At 37.7% G+C, this 25,133-nt stretch overlaps 1 pseudogene; it reads left to right on the top strand.

Annotated features, from left to right (window-relative positions):
- Positions 1 to 6,943: 6,943 nt before the first annotated feature.
- Positions 6,944 to 25,133, top strand: part of LOC100598119 — a 406,136-nt pseudogene continuing 387,946 nt past the window's right edge.

Genomic DNA, 25,133 nt, shown 5'->3' with positions numbered 1-25,133 from the left:
CCCCACCTCTCTAGTTTCTTGTATTAGTTTGTTGTCACATTGTTCTCACATCTTCCGTATTACTTTGTTCTCACATTTGTTCCTTGTTGCTGTAAAGAACTACCTGAGACTGGGTAATCTATGAAGAAAAGAGGTTTAAATTACTCACAGTTTCCCAGGTTCTATAGGTACCATGGCTGAGGAGGCCTCAGAAAACTTATAATTCTGAGAAGGTGAAGGGGAAGCCAATATGTCCTACCTGACCAGAGCAGGAGGAAGGTGGAGGGGAGCTGCTACACACTTTTAAACAACCAGATCTTCTGAAAACTCCATGGCAAGACAGCACTTGGGGGTGGTCCTAAATCATTAGACGTGGAATGCCCTCAAACTTCTCCATTTTACACAAATACTTGCAAATAGAAGCCCCATGAAACCAAAAAAATTGCCCCAAAAGAGTTTCTCTCCTTATCTTTCCTCATTCTTAAATTTTTTTCCACGTTTTGTTCTTAAAAGGAGGAACCACGCTGTGGCGTAGGGTTTTTTCTGTGGTGCATCAATGTGTGATGATTGTGAGTGAGACCCCACATGTTTTAATGTTGAGTTGTTTCTGCCTTCTTACATGTCTTAGTGAATCTTTGAAATGCTTGTTCTTCAGTGCCATAAAGAAATAGCACTTGAAAATAAATTTAGTTTCTTCAGCAAGACCATTTTTTTTTTTTTACTTTCTGCAGAAAGAGTGAATGCACCAGCAGTTTTGCCACAAGATTACCCCAAACAAAGGAGACAAGGTCATTTATAACTTGTCACATCCGTCTTACTGCTGTGTCCAGTTTCTATTGGCAGGAATAGGACCTCACATTCTGCATTTGTCCTGATTGGCTAGCAACTTAGAACTTTATAAAAGAGCCAAAGGCAGAGGAGAACAAAGGAAAGAGGATGTAACTTGTGGCATGCTGAGAAAGGTTAAAAATGCCTTCAAATAGCTCTCAGTAAACTAGGCATTGATGGGACGTATCTCAAAATAATAAGAGCTTTTTATGACAAACCCACAGCCAATATCATACTGAATGGGAAAAAATGGAAGCATTCCCTTTGAAAACTGGCACAAGACAGGGATGCCCTCTCTCACCACTCCTATTCAACATTGTGTTGGAAGTTCTGGCCAGGGCAATCAGGCAGGAGAAAGAAATAAAGGGTATTCAATTAGGAAAAGAGGAAGTCCAATTGTCCCTGTTTGCAGATGACATGATTGCAAAGTTAGAAAACCCCATCCTTTCAGCCCAAAATCTCCTTAAGCTGGTTAGCGACTTCAGCAAATTCTCAGTATACAAAATCAATGTGCAAAAATCACAAGCATTCATATACACAAAGAATAGACAAACAGAGAGCCAAATCATGAGTGAACTCCCATTCACAATTGCTTCAAAGAGAATAAAATACCTAGGAATCCAACTTACAGGGGATGTGAAGGATCTCTTCAAGGAGAACTACAAACCACTGCTCAATGAAATAAAAGAGGACACAAACAAATGGAAGGATATTCCATGCTCATGGATAGGAGGAATCAATTTTGTGAAAATGGCCATACTGTCCAAGGTAATTTATAGATTCAATGCCATCCCCATCAGGCTACGAATGACTTTCTTCCCAGAATTGGAAAAAACTACTTTAAAGTTCACATGGAAGCAAAAAAGAGTCGGCCTTGCCAAGACAATCCTAAGCCACAAGAACAAAGCTGGAGGCATCACACTACCTGACTTCAAACTATACTATAAGACTACAGTAACCAAAACAGCATGGTACTGGTACCAAAACAGTGATATAGACCAATGGAACAGAACAGAACCCTCAGAAGTAATACCACACATCTACAACCATCTGATCTTTGGTAAGCCTGACGAAAATAAGGAATGGGGAAAGGATTCCCTATTTAATAAACGGTGCTGGGAAAACTGGCTAGCCATATGTAGAAAGCTGAAACTGGATCCCTTCCTTGCACCTTATACAAAAATTAATTCAAGATGGATTAAAGACTTAAATGTAGACCTAAGGCCATAAAAACCCTAGATGAAAACCTAGGCAATACCATTCAGGACATAGGCATGGGCAAGGACTTCATGACTAAAACACCAAAAGCAATGGCAACAAAAGCCACAGTTCACAAATGGGATCTAATTAAACTAAAGAGCTTCTGCACAGCAAAAGAAACTATCATCAGAGTGAACAGTCAGCTGACAGAATGGGAGAAAATTTTTACACTCTACTCATCTGACAATGGGCTAATATCCAGAATCTACAAAGAACTTAAATTTACAAGAAGAATCAAACCACCCCATCAAAAAGTGGGCAGAGGATATGGAACAGACACTACTCAAAAGAAGACATTTATGCAGCCAACATACACATGAAAAAATGCTCATCATCACTGGCCATCAGAGAAATGCAAATCAAAAACCACAATGAGTTACCATCTCACAACAGTTAGAAAGGCAATCATTAAAAAGTCAGGAAACAACAGGTGCTGGAGAGGATGTGGAGAAATAGGAACACTTTTACACTGTTGGTGGGACTGTAAACTAGTTCAAACATTGTGGAAGTCAGTGTGGTGATTCCTCAAGGATCTACAACTAGAAATACCATTTGACCCAGCCATCCCATTACTGGGTATATACCCAAAGGATTATAAATCATTCTGTTTTAAAGACACATGCACATGTATGTTTATTGTGGCACTATTCACAACAGCAAAGACTTGGAACCAACCCAAATATCCACCAATGATAGACTGGATTAAGAAAATGTGGCACATATACACCATGGAATACTATGCGGCCATAAAAAACGATGAGTTCATGTCCTTTGTACGGACATGGATGAAGTTGGAAAACACCATTCTGAGCAAACTATCGTAAGGAAAGAAAACCAAGCAATGCATGTTCTCACACATAGGTAGGAATTGAACAAGGAGAACACTTGGACACAGGGTGGGGAACATCACACACCGGAGCCTGTAGTTAGTGGAGTGGGGGGAGGGGGGAGTTGTAGTATTAGGAGATATACCTAATGTAAATGATGAGTTAATGGGTGCAACTAACAGGTGCAACACACCAACAGGGCACATGTATACATATGTAAGAAATCTGCACGTTGTGCACATGTACCCTAGAACTTAAAGTATAATTTAAAAAAATAAATAAATAAATAAAAATAAAAAAAAGAAAAAAGGAAATGACCTATCTCTCACCCCCCCAAAAAAAAATACCTTCAAATAAAGAAGAGGAACAGGCTATGACCTAATGCTTGCTTTGACCAGTATAAGCATGCCAGAGTAAATATTTAGGCTACATTGTAAGAGCTAAGAACATAAAGTACATGGATTTCTTTATTATGGCTAGCAGATATTTAAAAATGTCAGCACAGGTCTTTGAATAAATTTTGCTTTTAAAAGAAGTTACTATTTATTCTTCATTAGATGGGGGAGAAAGTCTTTGAAGAGGAACCTCTTTATAGTGAAAGGTTTTTTTTTTTTAACTTTACTTTTTATAGTGAAGCAGCCTAGGGTCACTGGAGCAGTCTTGTTGTTTGAAGTATCACAAGGAGTTCTTTTCTAAAGACTCAAAAAATTAAGGATCGTGGACACCAATGGTAATGTTGGAAGAGAAGTTTAATAAGTGAAAGAGAAAAGCTGTCTGCTGTGAAGAGGAAGCCCGAGAGGGTTGTCATTTCACAGTTGAATGCAATGACTTTTAAATACAAAAAGAAAAAAAAAAGATAATGAGGCAGAGTGTTTCGTGTGCATAAGGCATGAAAAACCGGTCAGGACTGGATGTTTTATTTCCAAGCATATGAATTCTTGTTAGCTCCACCTCTTCCCTGTAGCATGCATGCAGGTCCTTAGCCTGAGTTATTGCATGCTGTTTTATTCTGCTTATTGACTCTGTGTCACTGTGGACGTGTCTGGTTCTGTGTAACTTTCCTTATCTATACAGCTACAGGTCTGTCTTAGGAAAACACCCTGTGCAAGTTCCTTTATCTGAGTATGTCCGAAAAGAAAACGAATGTGCTCACTGAAGGCCACGGTGTATAGGCAGAGCTCACTGTTTGCACAGAAGACAAAGGCTTTGGACTTTGCTTTCTTATCTGTGCTTGCAGCTTGATTTCCTCTAGATTGTTATTTTTGGGGGAGGACTTCTACTGAGAACCTTGCCTTAACTGTCTGCCTAACTGGTTCCTTATTTTCTCTTCTCTCATTAGTTTCTCTCTCCAGACGTGTATCACCTCCATGAGGGCTCAAAACACTGAGTCATCAGCTCTTACATGCATTTGCTAGACGAGTTTTTTAAACCCATTGTGTTGGGGGGTTCTCTGTTTGGCCACTATACATCATGAAGGTTTAACATCCAGACATTCCAAATAGGCCCCTTTGGCTTGGGGGAGCAAAATGTCCTTTCTCTTCAGCATTGAGGAGCTCAGTCTCTCATTTTTCACTGATCTACAAAAATAATAGTTCAGCTCCTCATGCAAATGTGCAGACAAGCCATTTGAGCTTATCTTTGGGAGAAAAGGCAATGGAGAGGACCCTTTAGAATGCACTCCTGAACTATAATTAGGATTCTAAAAGACAACCTGTAAGGAGAAAAAAAAAAAATTTCAGAATAAACTAAGGACTATCAACCAAAGGGAGGTCCAGGGCTCAAGAGGACTTACCAGTCCCACTGGAGAAGAAGCTCAAAATTGGAGAGGCATTCAGTGGGCCTCTGTTGCTACCTTACCTTCAAGTTCAGGCATGTTTTATGGTGTCCTGAGTTTTGTCTGAGGCCCCCCATATTCAAATGTCAAGTTGTTATTGATGGAAAGAGTCAAACATTTTAAAATATTTAAAGAGTTTTATTCTGAGCCAAAGATGAGTCAATGATGGCCTGTGACATAACCCTCAGGAGATCCTGAGAACATTTCCCCATAGTGCCCAGGCTACAGCTTAGTTTTATACAATTTAGAGAGACATTAGTCATCAATCAATACAGGTAAGTTATACATTGACTTGGTCTGAATAGGCAGGACAACTGGGAGCGGGGGCTTCCAGGTCATAGGCTAATTCAAGGATTTTCTATTGGCAATTGGTTGAGTTATATTGTTGTCTAAAGATATAGAAGTAATAGACAAGAATGTCTAGTTTAAGATGAAGGGCTGCGAATTCCAAGGTTTTATCATGTAGATAAAGCTGTCAGGCAACAGGCTTGAGAGAACATAGATTGTAAATGTTTCTTATCAAACTTAATGAGTCTGTTCCATTGGTTTTAAGGTCTGTGTTGATGTTAGTGCTTGTAAGTTTTTCCTGATTTCAAAAACGGAGGAGGGTATAATGAGGTATGTCCTATCCCACTACCCCACTTCCCATCATTGTCTGAACCAGTTTTTCAGATTAAGCTTGAAATGCTGTTTGCTGAGAGTAAGGGTCCATTTAGGTGGTTGGGGATGCTTAAAATTTTATTTTTGGTTTACATCTACATAGAGTTGTTGAATAGTTAGAACATAATGATAATATTTTACCTAATGTCACTATCAACCTTCTGCTTATTAACACAGAAACCAAAACCATGTCTTTTCTCCTATACATTTTTTCTTGTCTCAGTTATTATCAGTAAATACAAATTCCAAATTAAGTTCTCACATTTACTATTAACAATTTATGTTTTAGTCCATTAGGTTGACATGTCTCAGTAACTAATATACAATTTTTATCATTTTCCCTGTTTTTAGACTCATCTTTACATATCACTCTGTGTTGAGATGCAAGAATTTCTTGCTAAAGAAAAGCTCAATCTTGTGACTGTCCTTTAAAACTTGAGTAAACAATTATTTGCCTATAAATTATCATTCAAACTAATAATTGTTTATTCTAATAAATTAATAATTGTTTAAACTAATTTCTTGACTGGGCACAGTGGCTCACCCTTGTAATCCCAGCACTTTGGGAGGCCGAGGTGGGCGGATCACGAGGTCAGGAGATCGAGAACACGGTGAAACCCCGTCTCAACTAAAAATACAAAAAATTAGCCAGGCGTGGTGGCGGGCGCCTGTAGTCCCAGCTACTTGGAGAGGCTGAGGCAGGAGAATGGTGTGAACCCAGGAGGCGGAGCTTGCAGTGAGCCCAGATCGTGCCACTGCACTCCAGCCTGAGCGACAGAGTGAGACTCCATCTCAAAAAAAAAAACAAAAAAAAACTAATTTCTCCTATTTCAAACTAACTTTGTTCTGTAACGTCCTGCCCTGAACTGTCTCTGTGATCACTACTCACTGGAATGACTTTTAAATATCCTATACTTTCATCATGCTTCTATTGATTGTGAAATGCTTCCTTTGGCAAACAATAAATCCTAACAAAGCTTTCATCTCACCTCCTAAGTCAAATGTCTTACTAAAACTTTTATTAATTATCAGATATTAAATAATTGTGCATTTTTTCCTCTGAAATACTGAACACTTTGCACTTATTATATAGAATTAATAAAAATAGTTACCCAAAGTCTCCAAATGTATTCTCAGTAATTCTTTGTATTGTTCTTGTGAGCAAGGGTTGTGAAACATGAGTTCTTCTAAACCATCTGACACCTTGGATTTAGTGTGGAATGAATGTAAGTGTGGTTGTGTGCATATGTTTCTGCACATGAATTATTAAATCTAAAGAATTAAAAAAATTTCTTCATCATCAATGCAGATAATAAAAGTATCTTTATGTGTTTTATTTCTAAGCTCTAGAAGGTTGGAACAAATTTTCCCTGATACATTGCAACACTGCATTTCTTTTTGATATCTTCAATAAATGTTAAGCTGGCAACCAACCAATGAACTTTATTTACTCTTAAAATATTAATTTTTAACTTCTGTGCTTATAATGTCATTTCAATTTCATGCTTAGTAACTACAAAACTATTGCAGATCAGTGTGTGAGGGAAATGTCATCATGAGATCCGAGAAGTCAGCTTTGGTATTTCTGCTCCTGCAACTCTTCTCTGCTGGCTGTGGATTCTGTGAGAAGGTCCTGGTGTGACCCTGTGACATGAGCCATTGGCTTAATGTCAGGGTCATTCTAGAGGAGATCATGTGAGGGGCCATGAGGTAACAGTAATGACTCACTCAACGTCTTTGTTAACTGACTACAGGAAGCCTTCTGCACTGAAATTTGAGGTGGGCCATATGCCACAGGACAAAACAGAAGAAAATGAAATATTTGTTGACCTAGCTCTGAATGTCTTGCAAGGCTTACCAGCCTGGCAATCAGGTATAAAATTAAATGTTTTTTTGTTGAAATTAGAGGAACTTTAAAAATGATGTGTGAGAGCCTTATCTACAATCAGACACTTATGAAGAAGCTACAGGAAACCAATTACGATGTAATGCTTATAGACCCTGTGATTACCCGTGGAGACCTGATGGCTGAGTTGCTTGCAGTCCCTTTTGTGCTCACACTTAGAACTTCTCTAAGAGGCAATATGCAGCGAAGCTGTGGGAAACTTCCAGCTCCTCTTTCCTATGTACCTGTGTCTATGACAGGACTAACAGACAGAATGACCTTTCAGGAAAGATTAAAAAATCCAGTGCTTTCAGTTTCTTCCACTTCTGGATTCAGGATTATGACCACCATTTTTGGGAAGAGTTTTAGGGTAAGGCATTAGGCAAGAGATTCTTGTTTTATTTTTAATTTAATCATCAAAATAAATATTTTTTAAAATTCCCATACATCGTCTATGACATATATATGCAGGTTAATGAGTTTTTATTATAGAAAATGTTGTAGCTGTTCTTCATAAAGAAAGTAGATTTGTTCTAAGTGTAAGATAACCTACTTCCTTAATACCAGTAATACACTTACAAATGATCCTCATTAACAAGGAGATTATATTTTGTATTTCCTTCAAATAGCCCAAATCTACATCGCATATTTTTGAGAATCATTCATTGTTACTTTGAATGTTATACCATTTCTATTGAAACAAGATGCTAATCATTCTTTTCTCTCTCATCAAAAATTTCAAAAAAAAAACTTCAGAAACTCCTCTTTGAATTATTTTTACAAGAATGGTTAAATTGAAACATTTTCTAGAATTCTCTAATTTCTTAGGTGATTACTCCACAAAAACTTGAAAAAATATTATGAAAAGTTAAACGACCTATGGTCTTATGGCGCATGACATACAATTTTTACTTTACTGATATATATCCATTTGACTTATTTTTATTTCTTTGCTTTACTGATAAAAAGTTGTTTTGCTTTGCAGTTTTCATACACAGTTGTGATCAGAGCTGATCAATGCAAGATATGATTTTAATCCAAATATGTTTGAGAAATATGTAGAAACATGAACAAAGGAACAATCATAATAGACACTAAATTATTGTTTAATGTATTCCACTGAATTCCAATACATAGACTGCTTCACAGAATTAATATTCAGAGGATCCCACTTCAAATGTTCTTAGCCTTAGACATGTTTTGAATTTACATGTATTGATTTGCTCTAATTAATTTTGTATTCAGTAAGCTCTGCTGTAGCGTAACATTTTATTTCCATAAGTTCTTATGCATAGGCATATTTCATTTTATTATGCCTTGCTTTATTGTGCTTCACAGAAATTGCAATTTACAAATTAAAGTTTTTTTATTGTACTTTAAGTTTTAGGGTACATGTGCAAAACGTGCAGATTAATTACATATGTATACACGTGCCATGTTGGTGTGCTGCACCCATTAACTAGTCATTTAACATTAGGTATATTTGCTAAGGCTATCTCACCCCCCTCCCCCCACAACAGGCCCAGCTGTGTGATGTTCCCCTTCCTGTGTCCATGTGTTCTCATTGTTCAATTCCCACCTATGAGTGAGATCATGTGGTGTTTGGTTTTTTCTCCTTGCGATAGTTTGCTGAGAATGATGGTTTCCAGCTTCATCCATGTCCCTACAAAGGATGTGAACTCATCATTTTTTATGGCTGCATAGTATTCCATGGTGTATATGTGCCACATTTTCTTAATCCAGTCTATCATTGTTGGACATTTGGCTTGGTTCCAAGTTTTTGCTATTGTGAATAGTTCCATAATAAACATACATGTGCATGTGTCTTTATAGCAGCATGATTTATAATCCATTGGGTATATACCCAGTAATGGGATGGCTTGGTCAAATGGTATCTCTAGTTCTAGATCCCTGAGGAATCACCACACTGTCTTCCACAATGGTTGAGCTAGTTTACTGTCCCATCAACAGTGTAAAGACTTCCTGTTTCTCCACATCCTCTCCAGCACCTTTTTAATGATCACCATTCTAACTGGTGTGAGATGGTATCTCACTGTGGTTTGAATTTGTATTTCTCTGATGGCCAGTGATGATGAGCATTTTTTCATGTGTCCTTTGGCTGCATAAATGTCTTCTTTTGAAAAGTGTCTGTTCATATCCTTTGCCCACTTTTTGATGGGTTTGTTTGTTTTTTTCTTGTAAATTTTTTTTCGTTCATTGTAGATTCTGGATATTAGTCCTTTGTCAGATGAGTAGATTGCAAAAACTTTCTCCCATTCTGTAAGTTGCCTGTTCACTCTGATGATAGTTTTTTTTGCTGTGCAGAAGCACTTTAGTTTAATTAGATCCCATTAGTCAATTTTGGCTTTTATTGCCATTGCTTTTGGTGTTTTAGACATGATGTCCTTGCCCATGCCTATGTCCTGAATGGTATTGCCCAGTATTCTTCTAGGGTTTTGATGGTTTTAGTTCCAACATTTAAATCTTTAATCCATCTTGAATTAATTTTTGTATAAGGTGTAAGGAAGGGATGCAGTTTCAGCTTTCTACATATGGCTAGCCAGTTTTCCCAGCACCATTTATTAAATAGGGAAACATTTCTCCATTTCTTGTTTTTGTCAGGTTTGTCAAAGATCAGATGGTTGTAGATGTGTGGTATTTCTTCTGAGGGCTCTATTCTGTTCCTTTCATCTATATCTCTGTTTTGGTACCAGTACCATGCTGTTTTGGTTACTGTAGCCTTGTAGTATAGTTTGAAGTCAGGTAACGTGATGCCTCTAGCTTTGTTCTTTTGCCTTCAGATTGACTTGGCAATGTTGGCTCTTTTCTCCTTCCATATGAACTTTAAAGTAGTTTTTTTTCCAATTCTGTGAAGAAAGTCATTGGTAGCTTGTTGGGAATGGCATTGAATCTATAAATAACCTTGGGCAGTATGGTCATTTTCATGATATTGATTCTTCCTATCCATGAGCATGGAATATTCTTCCATTTGTTGGTATCCTCTTTTATTTCATTGAGCAGTGCTGTGTATTTTTCCTTGAAAAGGTCCTTCAGAGCCATTGTAAGTTGGATTCCTGGGTATTTTATTCTCTTTGAAGCAATTGTGAATGGGAGTTCACTCATGATTTGGCTCTGTGTTTGTCTGTTATTGGTGTATAAAAATGCTTGTGATTTTTGCACATGGATTTTGTATCCTTAGATTTTGCTGAAGTTGCCTATCAGCTCAAGGAAATTCTGGGCTGAGATTTTGGTGTTTTGTAGATATACAATCATGTCATCTGCAAACAGGGACAATTTTGCGTCCTCTTTTCCTAATTGAATACCCTTTACTCCCTTCTCCTGCCTCATTGCCCTGGCCAGGGCTTCCAACATCATGTTGAGTAGGAGAGGTAAGAGAGGGCATCCCTGTCTTGTGCCAGTTTTCAAAGGGAATGCTTCCAGTTTTTGCCCATTCAGTATGATAATGGCTGTGGGTGTGCCATAGGTAGCTCTTATTATTTTGAGATACATCCCATCAATACCTGATTTATTGAGAGTTTTGTAGCATGAAGCGCTGTTGAATTTTGTCCAAGGCCTTTTCTGCATCTATTGAGATAATCATATGGCTTTTGTCATTGGTTCTGTTTATATGCTGTATTATGCTTATTGATTCGAGTATGTTGAACCAGCCTTGCATCCCAGGGATGAAACCCACTTGATCATGGCGGATAAGCTTTTTGATGTGCTGCTGGATTCGGTTTGCCAGTATTTTATTGAGGATTTTTGCATTGATGTTCATCAGGGATATTGGTCTAAAATTCTCTTTTTTTGTTATGTCTCTGCCAGGCTTTGGTATCAGGATGATGCTGGCCTCATAAAATGAGTTAGGGATGATTCCCTCTTTTTCTATTGATTGCAGTAGTTTCAGAGGAAATGGTATCAGCTCCTCCTAGTACCTCTGGTAGAATTTGGCTGTGAATCCATCTGGTTCTGGACTTTTTTTGGTTGGTAAGCTATTGATTATTGCCTCAATTTCAGAGCCTGTTATTGGTCTATTCAGAGATTCAACTTCTTCCTGGTTTAGTCTTGGGAGGGTATATGTGTCGAGGAATTTATCTATTTCTTCAAGATTTTCTAGTTTATTTGCATAAAGAGGTTTATAGTATTCTCTGATGGTAGTTTGTATTTCTGTGGGATCCGTGGTGATATCCCTTTTATCATTTTTTATTGCGTCTATTTGATTCTTCTCTCTTTTCTTCTTTATTAGTCTTGCTGGTGATCTATCAATTTTGTTAATCTTTTCAGAAAACCAACTCCTGGATTCATTGATTTTTTGAAGGGTATTTTGTGTCTCTATCTCCTTCAGTGCTGCTCTGATCTTAGTTATTTCTTGCCTTCTGCTAGCTTTTCGATGTGTTTGCTCTTGCTTCTCTAGTTCTTTTAATTGTGATGTTAGGGTGTCAATTTTAGATCTTTTCTACTTTCTTTTGTGGGCATTTAGTGCTATAAATTTCCCTCTACACACTGCTTTGCATGTGTCCCAGAGATTCTGGTATGTTGTGTCTTTGTTCTCATTGGTTTCAAAGAACATCTTTATTTCTGCTTTCATTTCTTTATGTACCCAGTAGTCATTCAGGAGCAGGTTGTTCAGTTTCCATGTAGTTGAGCTGTTTTGAGTGAGTTTCTTAATCCTGAGTTCTAGTTTGATTGCACTGTGGTCTGAGAGACAGTTTGTTATAATTTCTGTTCTTTTACATTTGCTGAGGAGTGCTTTACTTCCAACTGTGTGGTCAATTTTTTAATAGGTGTGTTGTGGTGCTGAGAAGAATGTATATTCTGTTGAATTGGGGTGGAGAGTTCTGTAGATGTCTATTAGGTCTGCTTGGTGCAGAGCTGAGTTCAGTTCCGGGTTATCCTTGTTCTCTTTCTTTCTCGTTGATCATTCTAATGTTGACAGTGGGGTGTTAAAGTCTCCCATTATTATTGTGTGGGAGTCTAAGTCTCTTTCTAGGTCTGTGAGTACTGGCTTTATGAATCTGGATGCTCTTGTATTGGGTGCATATATATTTAGGATAGTTAGCTCTTCTTGATGAATTGATCCCTTTACCATTATGTAATGGCCTTCTTTGTCTCTTTTGATCTTTGTTGGTTTAAAGTCTGTTTTTATCAGAGTCTAGGATTGCAACCCCTTCATTTAAAAAAAATATTACCCAATAGGCTATACAACGATGTTAATACATAATGCCAAGTTTCAAGGCATGGATAATGGGAGAATGTGAGATGACTCTCTAATGGGTATAAAGCTTCCTTTTGAAGTGAAAAAAATTACTTTGGATCTAAATAGTGGTGGTAGTGGCACAACATTTTAAATGTGTTACATGCCATTGAACCATACAGATTAAATGCTTAAAGTGTATAATTTTGTGGTGTGAAATTCATATATCAATTATTTTTTAAAAAAACAGGCAACTGACCAGATTTGATCGACCAAGAGGCCATAGTTTGTCAGACCTTGGTTTATGCTCCAAGTTTAATTCCCACATGCTTGAAATAGTAAATGTGGTCATTTTTATCATTTGCATTAGAAACATAGCATGTTTTGAAACTATAATGTATTATGCAATTATATGAACACTTAAATTATTATTGTGGAAATTTTTTGACTTGTTTAATGATAACAATACAAATTTTATTTTGCTGTACACACAATTGTTAGTGCTTTGCAATATTAATGAATTTGTTCTTTCAATAACCCATGATATTGATAATGTGATGACAACTATTGACATTCCACTAGTGAGGTAGCTGAGGCGAATAAAGTTCAAGTAACTAGTCCAGTCCCACATCATTATATAGTTGTTTCTAAGACTTGAATCAAGGCCATCTGGATCCAGAGTGCCAGCTCTTAACCACCATGTTATATTGACTCTCCTATCTGGGGCACAGATATTTTCCAAGTGTGGTATCACAGTTTCCCATTATGTAGATATATATTAATTGTAATTTTATTACAAATGTATAATTTAAAATATGTAGAATTATTATTCCAGGTATGTATCAGTGCATAACAAATAGTTTTCAAATGTAGGGCCTTAAAACACCTGTAATCACTTTATTATCATGTCTCGGAATCTGTGTGTTAGGTGGGCTCAGTTGTGTGTTCCTTCACAGAGTTTTTTTATATAGCTGCTTTTCTGTGGTGACTGGGTCTATAATTATCTGAAGATCATTCACTTACATATGTAGAGATTCATGTTGAAAGACTCAAAGTGCTGGTGGGCTACCAGGATTCCTTAGGCATATATTTGTGTCTCTCTACAAATTGTCATTTATTATAGGGACTACAGGTTGAGTTATTGAGTAATAGTGAGCAGAAAAAAGAAGATATGAAAAGAAGGAACAGAAAGAGCGAAAGAGAAACAGAGAGAGAATATGCTGTGTTTCCAACAGTGCTTTGAAAGTTTAGCTGCATTATTTTCATTACATTCTTTTTGTTGAGACACTTACAAAGTTTGCCAAACTTCAAAGGGAGGGAATATTAATTGATAGGAAAATTTTCAATGTATTTATAGTCAAGTCTCAAAATAACAACAAATATAACCCTTTGAAGAAGGCAGCAGAAGTTATTAAACTATGGTATGATTGATAAAATATTAAAAATAGTACAAGAAAATATATTTAAATTACATGAATTTAGGTTTCTACATTTATTGCAATTTTTAAACAGTGTATTATATTTATTCATACATATTTTCAAAAATAGAACAAATGTCCTAAAAACAAGCTGCAAGTGGATAAAATAATACATGAGAAACATTATCAAGTTCTTTGAATGACACTAGCGAATTAATAATGCGATGTCACATTTTGAAACTTCCTGTCTTAAGTGGATGTGTTTATTTCACAAATTAAACTTTAAATATCATAATTAATACATGAAAACTTTGTAGAAAGTTAAACATTGCAGAATTATATAGAATAAAATTTAAATTCTCATCCTTGTAATTACATGTGTTCTTTGAGATTCTTTCTTCTTTGTACCAGCTTACATATATTTTGTTTCATTGCAGAAAATACTTTTTGTTTTTCTGGAAACTACTTTTTCTGTTTAACAATGTGATAGTCAGCCTGATTTCTGCAATGTCTACACTCATACGTTTTTTAGAGGTACATGTGTTCAGTGGCTGAAAGCCATTTAAGTGCTGGAGGAATCACCCTGTTCATACATGTGCTTATGTGCATGGATTTTTCATGACAGATTCCTAAATGTAGAACTTCAGTTTCAAACGGCATATTTACATTTTATTTAAAAGTGTTATTTCAAATTATAGTCCCTCAAAATAGATTTCTCAGGTTTTTATAGGGTGCAAATCTTCTCTATGACATCAATTTGTTGGCATTAATTCTATTTTACTGAGCATCAGTAACTTTTTAATCTTTTATATCTTATGGGCCATTTTTACGTTGAATTGATTCTTCATATTTTAATCACTTTTTAATTAGATTGTTTGTCAGTTTTGGTTAGTGATTTATAGTTCTCACTGAACAATGGATACCAATCTTTTATTATGTGTGTTATAGGATAGGTTTTATGTGAATTAAATCAGATTCATAAGCATGATAAAACAACATTATTAATCTTTGGCACTATATAAGTTCTGGGATTCTTTATATCTGTATTAATTCCTAGATGATTTGTATAAAATTTTCTATAATCTCTCTATCTCATCAATGTTTTAGAGTGTGTGTGTATATGTATACTACATGATTTATCTATGTCTATATAACTATAAATATACACATATATATGTTTTTAATCAGACCTTATGCTGTAGAATATTTTTGTGAGAATTGGTGAATGGCAAAACTTTTTAGTGACAAAGAAAACTAGGTTTCTGTTAATCTGGACTAGTTTGATCATAAAGTGCTTCCCTGATGTGTAGATTAAAGGAGATTTATGGCTTGATTTAGCTATTTTCCACAAAATTTATAAACTTTTTGTATCCTTTGTACATATTTTTTGACTTACTAAAAATTTATGTTTCCATATTACATTTATAGGAGGGATGAATCAAAAATCTCTGTGGAAAATAAAAAAAAAGATATGATTATTTAAAGTATAGTTATGTAGAATAATAATAATTATTTCTAGATGTCTTCAAAATACACATTGAATTTCCAAACACATGTATTAGCTAGTTAATTGATGCTGCGTTTTGTTTTAAAAGAAATGGACATACATATGTACATGTATATTTAGCAAGATTGAAAATTCACTAATCCCTTTACAGTGCAATTTCTATATTATCACAACCTAAAATAAAGGACTTACATTTGTTATTAAAAGTCAAAAAATGATAATAAAACCCATATGAAATTTGGGATTGTTTTTTTCTAATTCTCTTAAGCTTGATGATGGTGTTTTGATGAGAATTGAATTGGATTTATAGATTTCCTTTGGCAATATGCTCATTTTCACAAAACTGATTCTACCCATCCATGAGCATGGGAGGTATTTCCATTTGTTTGTGTCATCTATGACGTTTTTCAGCAGGGTTTAGTAGTTTTCTTTGTAGAGGTCTTTCACCTTCTTGGTTAGGTATATTCCTCAGTAATTTGTTTTGTTTTTCTTTTTTTTGCAAATATTTTCAAAATGGATGAGTTTTTTATTTGATTCTCAGCTTTGAAACCTGCATAGCCAAAGAAAGACTAAGAAAAATAACAAACCTACAGGCATCACATTACCCAACATATTACAAGGTATATTACAAGTTACCAAAACAACATGGTATCAGTATAAAAACAGGCATATCAATAAATGGAACAGAAGAGAGATTCCATAAATAAAGACAAATACTTATAGCCCACTGAACTTTGACAAAGCAAACAAAAACATAAAGTGGGGAAATGACACCCTATTCAACGAATGGGGCTGGAATAATTGGCAATCCCCATGTAGAAGAATGAAAGTGTATCTTTGTGTCTCCCTTATAAAAAGTCAACTCAAGATGGATCAAATAATGAAATCTGAGACCTGAAACAATAAAAAATTCCAGAATGTAACATTGGAAAAACTCTTCTAGACATTATGTTAGGCAAAAACCTCATGACCAAAAATCCAAAAGCAAATGCAACTAAAACAAAGATAACTAGTTGTGATTTAATTAAACTAAAAACTTCTGCCAGCAAAAGAAATAATCAGCTGTGAAAACAGGTAACTCAACGAATAGTGGAAAATATTCATGAACTATGCATCTGACAAAGGACTAATGTCCAGAATCTTCAAATGGCAAAAAAAAAAAAAAAAAAAAAAAAAAATCCACAAGAGAAAAATAACCCCAACAAAAAGTAGGCTAATGTAATAAATAGACAATTCTTAAAAGAAGATATATAAATGGCCAACATATATGACAAAATGCTCAACTTCACTAATTATCAGGAAAACGCAAATCAAAACCACAATGCGATACCACTATACTCCTGCAAGAATGGATATAATTTAAAAATCCAAAAACGATAAACTATTGGCATGAATGTGGTAAAGAGGGGACACTTTTATGTTGCTAAGGGAATGTAAACTAGTACAACTACTATGGAAAACCATATGAAGATTTCTATAAGAAATTACAGTAGAAGTATAATTTGATCCACCTATCACACTACTGTGTATCTTTCCCAGAGGAAAGAAAATGTTTATATGAAAAAGACCCACACACATACATGTTTGCAACAGCACTATTCGCAATTAAAAAAAAAAAAGAATAGAACTAGCCAAAATGCCCATCAACGAACCAATACGTAGATAAAGAAAATGTGGTATACATACATACACACACACACAGATGTTGCAGGAAGTCAGGGACCCCGAATGGAGGGACTGGCTGGAGCTGAGGCAGAGGAACATAAATTGTGAAGATTTCATTTTAATATGGACCTTTGCCAGTTCCCAAATAATACTTTTAGAATTTCTTATGCCTGTCTTACTTTAATCTCTTAATCCTGTTATCTTCATAACCTGAGGATGTATGTCACCTCAGGACCACTGTGATAATTGTGTTAACTGTACAAATTGCTTGTAAAACATGTGTGTTTGAACAATATGAAATCAGTGCACCTTGAAAAAGAACAGAATAACAGCAACTTTTATGGGGCAAGGGAAGACAACCATAAGGTCTGACTGCCTATGGGGTTGGGCAAAAAGAGCCATATTTTTCTTCTTTCAGAGAGCCTATAAATGGGTGTGCATGTAGGGATGATATCGCTAAATTCTTAGCCTAGCAAGGAATACTTATATAAGTACTCTGGGAAAGGAATGCATTCCTGGGGGGAGGTCTATATACGGCCACTCTGGGAATATCTGTCTTATGCTGTTGACATAAGGACTGAGATATGCCCTGGTCTCCTGCAGTACCCTCAGGCTTATTAGGGTGGGGAAAAACTCTGCCCTGGTAAATTTGTGGTCAGACTGGTTCTCTGCTCTCAAAACCTGATTTTTGTTGTTTAAAATGTTTATCAAGACAATAGATGCACCACTGAACATAGACCCTTATCAGTAGGTCTGCTTTTGCCCTTTGCCTTGTGATCTTTGTTGGACCCTTATCAGTAGTTCTGCTTTGCCCTTTGTCTTGTTCCCTCAGAAGCATGTGATCTTTGTTCTGCCTTTTGTGCTTTGAAGCATGTGATCTTTGTACTTACTCCCTGTTCTTACACACCCTCCCCTTTTGAAACCCTTAATCAAAAACTTGCTGGATTGTGGGCATCATGTTCCTACCAACATGGGATGTCACACCTAGTGGCCCAGCTGTAAAATTCCTCTGTTTGTTCTCTTTCTCTTTATTTCTCAGCCATCCAACACTTATGGAAAATAGAAAGAACCTACATTAAAATATTGGGGGTGGGTTCCCCCAACATTTGGCATGCCAACATGGTTTTCTTTTCCCTAAGTGCATGTGGGAACCTGATTCCCTTTGGTAGATGAGGAGAAACGTTCATTTCTCTGGTCCACAGAAATGCTTGTTCGGCTCCCTGACATTTGGTGAGTTGTCTGAGTATTGTCTGGGGTAACTATGGGTCACATGGAGTCTAAACATTATGCCTATTTCTGCTATATTAAACTCTTGTTAAAACAGGGAGGAGTTCAAGTGCCCATGGAAAATATAGTCACCCTATTCAGGGCAGTGGAGGAATACAGTCCTTGGTTTCCTGAAAAGGGAACGTTAGATGTGGAACTATGGGATCATGTTGGGGCAAAATTCCAGGAACTGGTCCTGACAGGAAATTATGTTCATGTCACTGTTTGGGGTGATTGGACCTTGGTACGTGCTGTCCTAATGACATACCAATCCTGTGACCCCCTTCAGTTACCACAGTTTTCTGAATCTGGTGACCCTCTACCTCTTCCTCAGCTTTCCTCTCCCACTTGGCATTCCTTATCTGCCCAGCCTCTTCCTTGGCCTGCTTTTCCTCCACCTGACAATGTTGAGGATTCAATATCTAACTCTGGTGACTTTGGCTTAATGTTATCCCCTGATGATCTTATTACTTTTCATGAAGAGCCAGTATTTGTAGCTCCCACAGCCCCAACTTGGACAGCCTGGGACCATATCTACACTAACTCTTCCCTCTCCAAATCTTCGCAGTCTTAGCCTCCAGAGCCATCTAATCACTCTAGGATGAAACCACCATTTACCTGTAATTCTGCAGGCCCTCCCACATCCTCTGCAGCCCCTCACCCTCCTGTAATTTTGGTCCCTCAACCAGTCACTTTGCCATCCACTCAACCTGTTTCTCTGTACCCTTCTTCACACATGGATGCCCCTTCCACTCTGGTTGCACAGGATTGGGCCAATAATCACCAGTACATTTCTGCCTCTTCTGCTCCCCCAATGCCCCTTTCTCACACTCTCATACAGGTCCGACCTCCTTAACCTCAGATTTCCTTATCTACACATACTTTTTCTGTCACTTATATGCCAACTGCATCTCGTGTGCCTGTTCTTGAAACTTTCATGCAATGCTTATTACTCCAGAACAAAGAAACAAGTGGATTAGAGGCGTGGGCTTATCAAGTTGTGCTGGAATCTCCTAATGCTCAAGGGGTACAAGTGCGTCGATATGTGCCACTCAATCTTACCTTTTTAAAAGAATTCAAGGATGCTTGTACTCAGTGTGGTCCTACTTCTCCATATGTTAAAATGGTATTACAGACTCTTTGTACTGAGGTCGTTTTGCTTCCTTTAGACTGGGACCTCTTGGCAAAAGCTGTTCTAACTCCATCTCAGCATTTACAATTCCATACCTGGTGGTCAGAGGAGGCCTGTTTACAGGCTCAGCTAAATCAGGCTGATGGCATTCTAATTACTCAGGCTCAGCTCACAGGCTCCAATAATTACTCTGACACTATCACCCAATTAGGCTTTGATGCTCTCACCATGGAACAAGTAACAAAGGTGTGTATGAGAGCTTGGGATAAATTACACACCCCAAGCCAAGCTCCTGTTTCTTTTACTACTGTTAAACAGGGTCACAGTGAATTTCATCCTGATTTTTTGGCTAAATAACAAGACGCTGTTCAAAAATCTGTCTCTGATGAGCATGCTCAAGGTATTCTCCTTCATATGTTAGCTTTTGAGAATGTGAACCATGAGTGTAAAATGGCCATGTGTTCCATACAATGACAAAATTTACCTGATCATGAGGTGTTGCCTGCATATATTAAAGCTTGTGAGGGCATTGGATCAGAGACCTACAAAGCTATTCTGTGGGCATGGGCCATGAAGGACGGCAACCAAACTGGCTTGACTGATTCTTTTCTTGGAGTCCACTATAATTGTGGTCAACTTGTTCATACTCAAAAAAATTGCAGTGTTTAAGACTTAAAAGCGGCCAAGCCAACTCAACAAACACTGCCAAATGTTCCTGCTACTGTTTGCCCTCATTGTTGTAAAGGTAAACATTGGGCAAGTACTTGCTGTTCTATGTCTGATATAAATGGAAATCCCTTGCCACAGAATCAGGAAAATGGGAAGCAGGGCTAGTCCCAGGCCCCAGTATCTAATGGCACACCTCAGACTCAGACCAATATTGCATTTCCACTTCAAGTTATCCCAACACAGGCCCCAGTACAAACAAATTTACCTGCAGCCAACCCAGATGGGTCCCAGCCCCTTCTTCTGTCACAGTACAATGCTTGTCTGCCTCCACAGTAGGGGGTGGGGTGGTTGAACTCTGTAGTACCTTTCCTCTAAATTTACTACCTAATTCTTTGCCTTCAATTGTCCTGATGGGGCCCTTTACCTCAAGGCCCTTTACCTCAAGGTTCGGTGGGCCTGGTGTTAGGTAGGGCATCCACCTCTTCTAAAGGTATCATAGTTCATACTGGTCTCATTAATTCTGATTCCTCTGATGAGATTAAACTTATGGTGTCTGCCAAGGTTCCTGTTTCCATTCCAGCTGGTGAGTCAATTGCTCAATTATTTTTATTACCTAATATTTTTTTAAACAAAGGAGATAAGATAGGGTGCCCTGGGATGGGCTCCGGCAGTGAAAAAGCCACTTATTGGATTAATGTAATTTCTGAACAATGGCCCACCTGCACCATACACATTAAAGGAAAAAGGTTTGAGGGCATAGTAGATACTGGGGCTGATGTTTCTATTATTTCCTCTAATGTATGGCCTTCCTCCTGGCTTAAACATCCCACTAACATGGGATAAGCAAGCACTGGAATAGCTGATGAAGTTCACCAGAGCACATTGATCTTGCCTTGCACTGGCCCTGATGGTCAAAAGGGTACAATTCAGCCTTATATCACAACAATCCCCATTAATCTTTGAGGCAGAGATTAGCTGGCACAATGGGAGGCTGCAATTAATATTCCACATAACTCTTATAGTGTTCCCAGTCAACATATAATGGAAAACATGATGTTTGTTCCCGGAATCGGTCTCGGTCAAAGACATGAAGGAATTACTAAACCTCTTCAAGTTACTGTAAAAAAAGAAAAGCCTGGTTTAAAATCATAATTTAACCACTCCTCATGCCCAATTACATTTAACATTGTTTACTCTAAACTTTCTAAATGTTCCTAAAGACAATACCCTGACTTCAGCTGAATACCATTATACAGGCAAAAAATTCTCCCTAAATGAAGACCAGCCAGTATTATGGAAAAACTCCCAGATCAATTCCTGGGAATCTGGAAGAATTATAACATGGGGAAGAGGGTATGCTTGTGTTTCACCAGGAGATCATCAATCACCTGTCTAGTTGCCCACTAGAAGACTTCAACTTCGTGTGAATACTGACAATGAAAACCACAGGGAAGAGACGTCCGCGTCAGAGACCACCTTCCTACCTGGTGAGATCTGTGCCGACTTCTCAAAAACTGGCATGCCAAATCAAAATGGAGCTCCTCAATCCTCCCTAATGGCAACGGAGATCCCTCTAACTAATCCCACTTCTCCTAATTCCCTTTCTTTTTCTCCTTACGAACCTAAAAATCTCACCATTTCTGATAGCCTGAAAATAACATCCCTCTGTTCTTCTCTTCCTCTTTCAGTGCTGGATCTCACTTCCAATAGGTTTCATTTAATAATTCTCTTCCTTATACTTTCTGTCTCACCAGTTTCCCCTCAAACTGATTGATCTGCTTCACAGAATTATTCCTATTGGGCTTAAGTGCCTTTTCTTCCACTTATTCAACCTCTCACCTAAATGGATGCTCCTGTGGAAATCTAAACTAATGATATACGTGTGTATGTGTGTGTGTGTGTGTGTGTGTGTGTGTGTGTATCAGGGGAACCCACCTGCAATATTTCAATGTAAGTTCTTTTTATTTTCCCTAAGTGTTGGCAGGCTGAGAAATAAAGAGAAAGAGTAAAAAGAGAGGAATTTTACAGCTGGGTCATGGGGTGTGATGTCACATATCGGTAGGACTGTGATGCCTGGGAGCTACAGATGACTGTTGCCCCACTCAACCAGGAGAAGAAAGCACTGCATTTAATGTTACTATGGGTTACAAATACCCTCCTCTGTGCCTCAGACATGCACCTGGTAGTATCCATTTAGAAACTCAAGTCTGGGCTGCTTATCTTCCAGAGAGATTAGCTACAGGGGAATGGGGACATTTGGTCTCCAACATCTCCCTTTCTCCTTTAAGACAAATGAAAAGGGGAGTAATAGGAGATACCCCATACCATCAATATAAACCTGTAGGAAAACAATGTCCTAAAAATTTTGAGTGCCCATCTAAAACTTTAAATTGGAAAGATTGTGTTAACTCACATGCAGTATTATTGAAAAATGACTCATGGTTTAGTAATAGAGTGGGCACCAAAGGGCTAGTTAAAAAACAATTGCTCCTTTGGTGGAAGGGAATGCCTAGAGGCTACTTATTTTATTTCTCATTGGGAGGACGAGGATCATCATCCTACTTTTCATAGTAGGTTCAGCTCATTCTTTCCCTTAAAATGGGAAGATAAGGTCATTACTCACCTGAGGCCTCATACGATATTCCCCTTTATGAGCCCAGAACACCCAGAACTTTGGAAACTGGATATTGCCATGTCTGGACTGCGAGTACGGGAAGGAGAAACTTTTCTGTCTGTTGTCCCAATTACCACCCCCGCATCCGTGATTCTGAACCCCATGATAAATCCCGTTTGAACCCTTTTCCTCTTTTTGATGCCGATCCCCCTTTATGGGACTCCAATTGGCATTATGATAATTCTTCTGAACCCAGGTATGCTTCTCTACCTCTTCAGCATCCCCGGACACCTTGGATTGCTTCTTTATGGCAGAGAACATTGGGCATGGCCACAGCCACTCCTTTCCCTCAGTATCAGTGTAGATTCAAACATTCTGTTTTTTTTTTTTACCTCCAACTTGTATTTTTCTATACAGTGTTGTGTTAAGCTTCCTTACATGCTGTTAGTGGGAAATATCAAAATTTGGACAAACAATCAAACTGTCCAATGCATTAATTGTCATTTATACACTTGTGTTAACTCCTGTTTTGACTCCAGGAAAAGTGGAATGTTAGTTCGAGCTCGAGAAGGACTCTGGATACTGATAACTTAACCCAGACCTTGGGAATCTTCCCCCTCAGTACATTTAATTAATGAAGTGTTACAATGAATTCTCAAAAGATCTAAGAGATTTGTTTTCACTTTAATTGCTGTGATCATGGGCCTAATTAGAGTCACTGCACTGGCCACCACTGCTGGAGTGGCATTACACCAATCTATTCAAACAACTCATTTTGTCAATGATTGGCAAGCCAATTCCACCCAAATGTGGAGTTCTCAACAAGGCATTGATCAAAAATTAGCTAATCAAATTAATGATTTAAGACAGTCTGTTACTTGGCTTGGAGATCGGCTGATGAGTCTCGAACACCGCATGCAAATGCAGTGTGATTGGAATACTTCTGATTTCTGTATCACACCATATTCCTACAATGAGACTGATCATTCATGGGAAATGGGCAAAGGACACCTTCTGGTTAGGGAAGATAATTTATCCTTGGACATAACTAAATTAAAAAACAAATTTTTGAAGCCTCTCAAGCTCATTTATCCATTGTGCCTGGAGCTGAGGCATTAGATCAGGTGGCAGAAAGTCTTTCTGGACTAAACTCCATGACTTGGATTAAGTCTACTGGGGGCTCCACTGTAGTAAATTTTGGAATAATGTTTCTCTGTTTAATCGACTTGTTTTTAGTGTGCCAGACCAGTCAAAGATTCCTGTGTCAAAACCTAGAGAACAAGCCTTCATCACCATGGCACATTTATATAAAAAGAAAGGGAGGGATGTTGTGGGAAGTCAAGGACCCCAAATGGAGGGACTGGCTGGAGCTGCAGCAGAGGAACATAAATTGTGAAGATTTCATTTTAATATGGACCTTTGTCAGTTCCCAAATAATAATTTTATAATTTCTTCTGCCTGTCTTACTTTAATCTCTTAATCCTGTTATCTTCATAACCTGAGGATGTATGTCACCTCAGGACCACTGTGATAATTGTGTTAACTGTACAAATTGCTTGTAAAACATGTATGTTTGAACAATATGAAATCAGTGCACCTTGAAAAAGAACAGAATAACAGCAATTTTTAGGGAATAAGGGAAGATGACCATAAGGTCTGACTGCCTATGAGGTTGCTCAAAAACAGCTATATTTTCCTTCTTTCCGAGAGCCTATAAATGGACCTGCAAGTAGTGAAGATACCGCTAAATTCTTAGCCTAGCAAGAAATATTAATATTAGTACTCTGGGAAAGGAATGCATTCCTGGGAGGAGGTCTATAAACAGCCACTCTGGGAATGTCTGTCTTACGTGGTTGAGATAAGGACTGAAGTATGCCCTGGTCTCCTGCAGTACCCTCAGGCTTATTAGGGTGGGGAAAAACTCTGCCCTGGTAAATTTGTGGTCAGACCAGTTCTCTGCTCTCGAACCCTGTTTTCTTTTGTTTAAGATGTTTATCAAGACAATACATGCACGGCTGAATATAGACCCTTATCAGTAGTTCTGCTTTGCCCTTTGTCCTGTTCCCTCAGAAGCATGTGATCTTTGTTCTGCTTTTTGCACTTTGAGGCATGTGATCTTTGTACCTACTCCCTGTTCTTACACCCGCTCCACCCCAACTTTTGAAACCCTTAATAGAAAACTTGCTGGTTTGAGGCTCGGGTGGGCATCACGGTCCTACCAATATGTGATGTCATCCCCGGCGGTCCAGCTGTAAAATTTCTCTTTTTGTACTCTTTCTCTTTATTTCTCAGCTGGCCAACACTTATGGAAAATGGAAAGAACCTATATTGAAATATTGAAGGTGGGTTCCCCTGATACACATGCACACACACACACACACACATATATATATAC

Source organism: Nomascus leucogenys, chromosome 9 (genome assembly GCF_006542625.1).
Source record: "Nomascus leucogenys isolate Asia chromosome 9, Asia_NLE_v1, whole genome shotgun sequence".
NCBI lineage: Eukaryota > Metazoa > Chordata > Mammalia > Primates > Hylobatidae > Nomascus > Nomascus leucogenys.
This window is presented reverse-complemented; position numbering and strand designations above follow the sequence as displayed.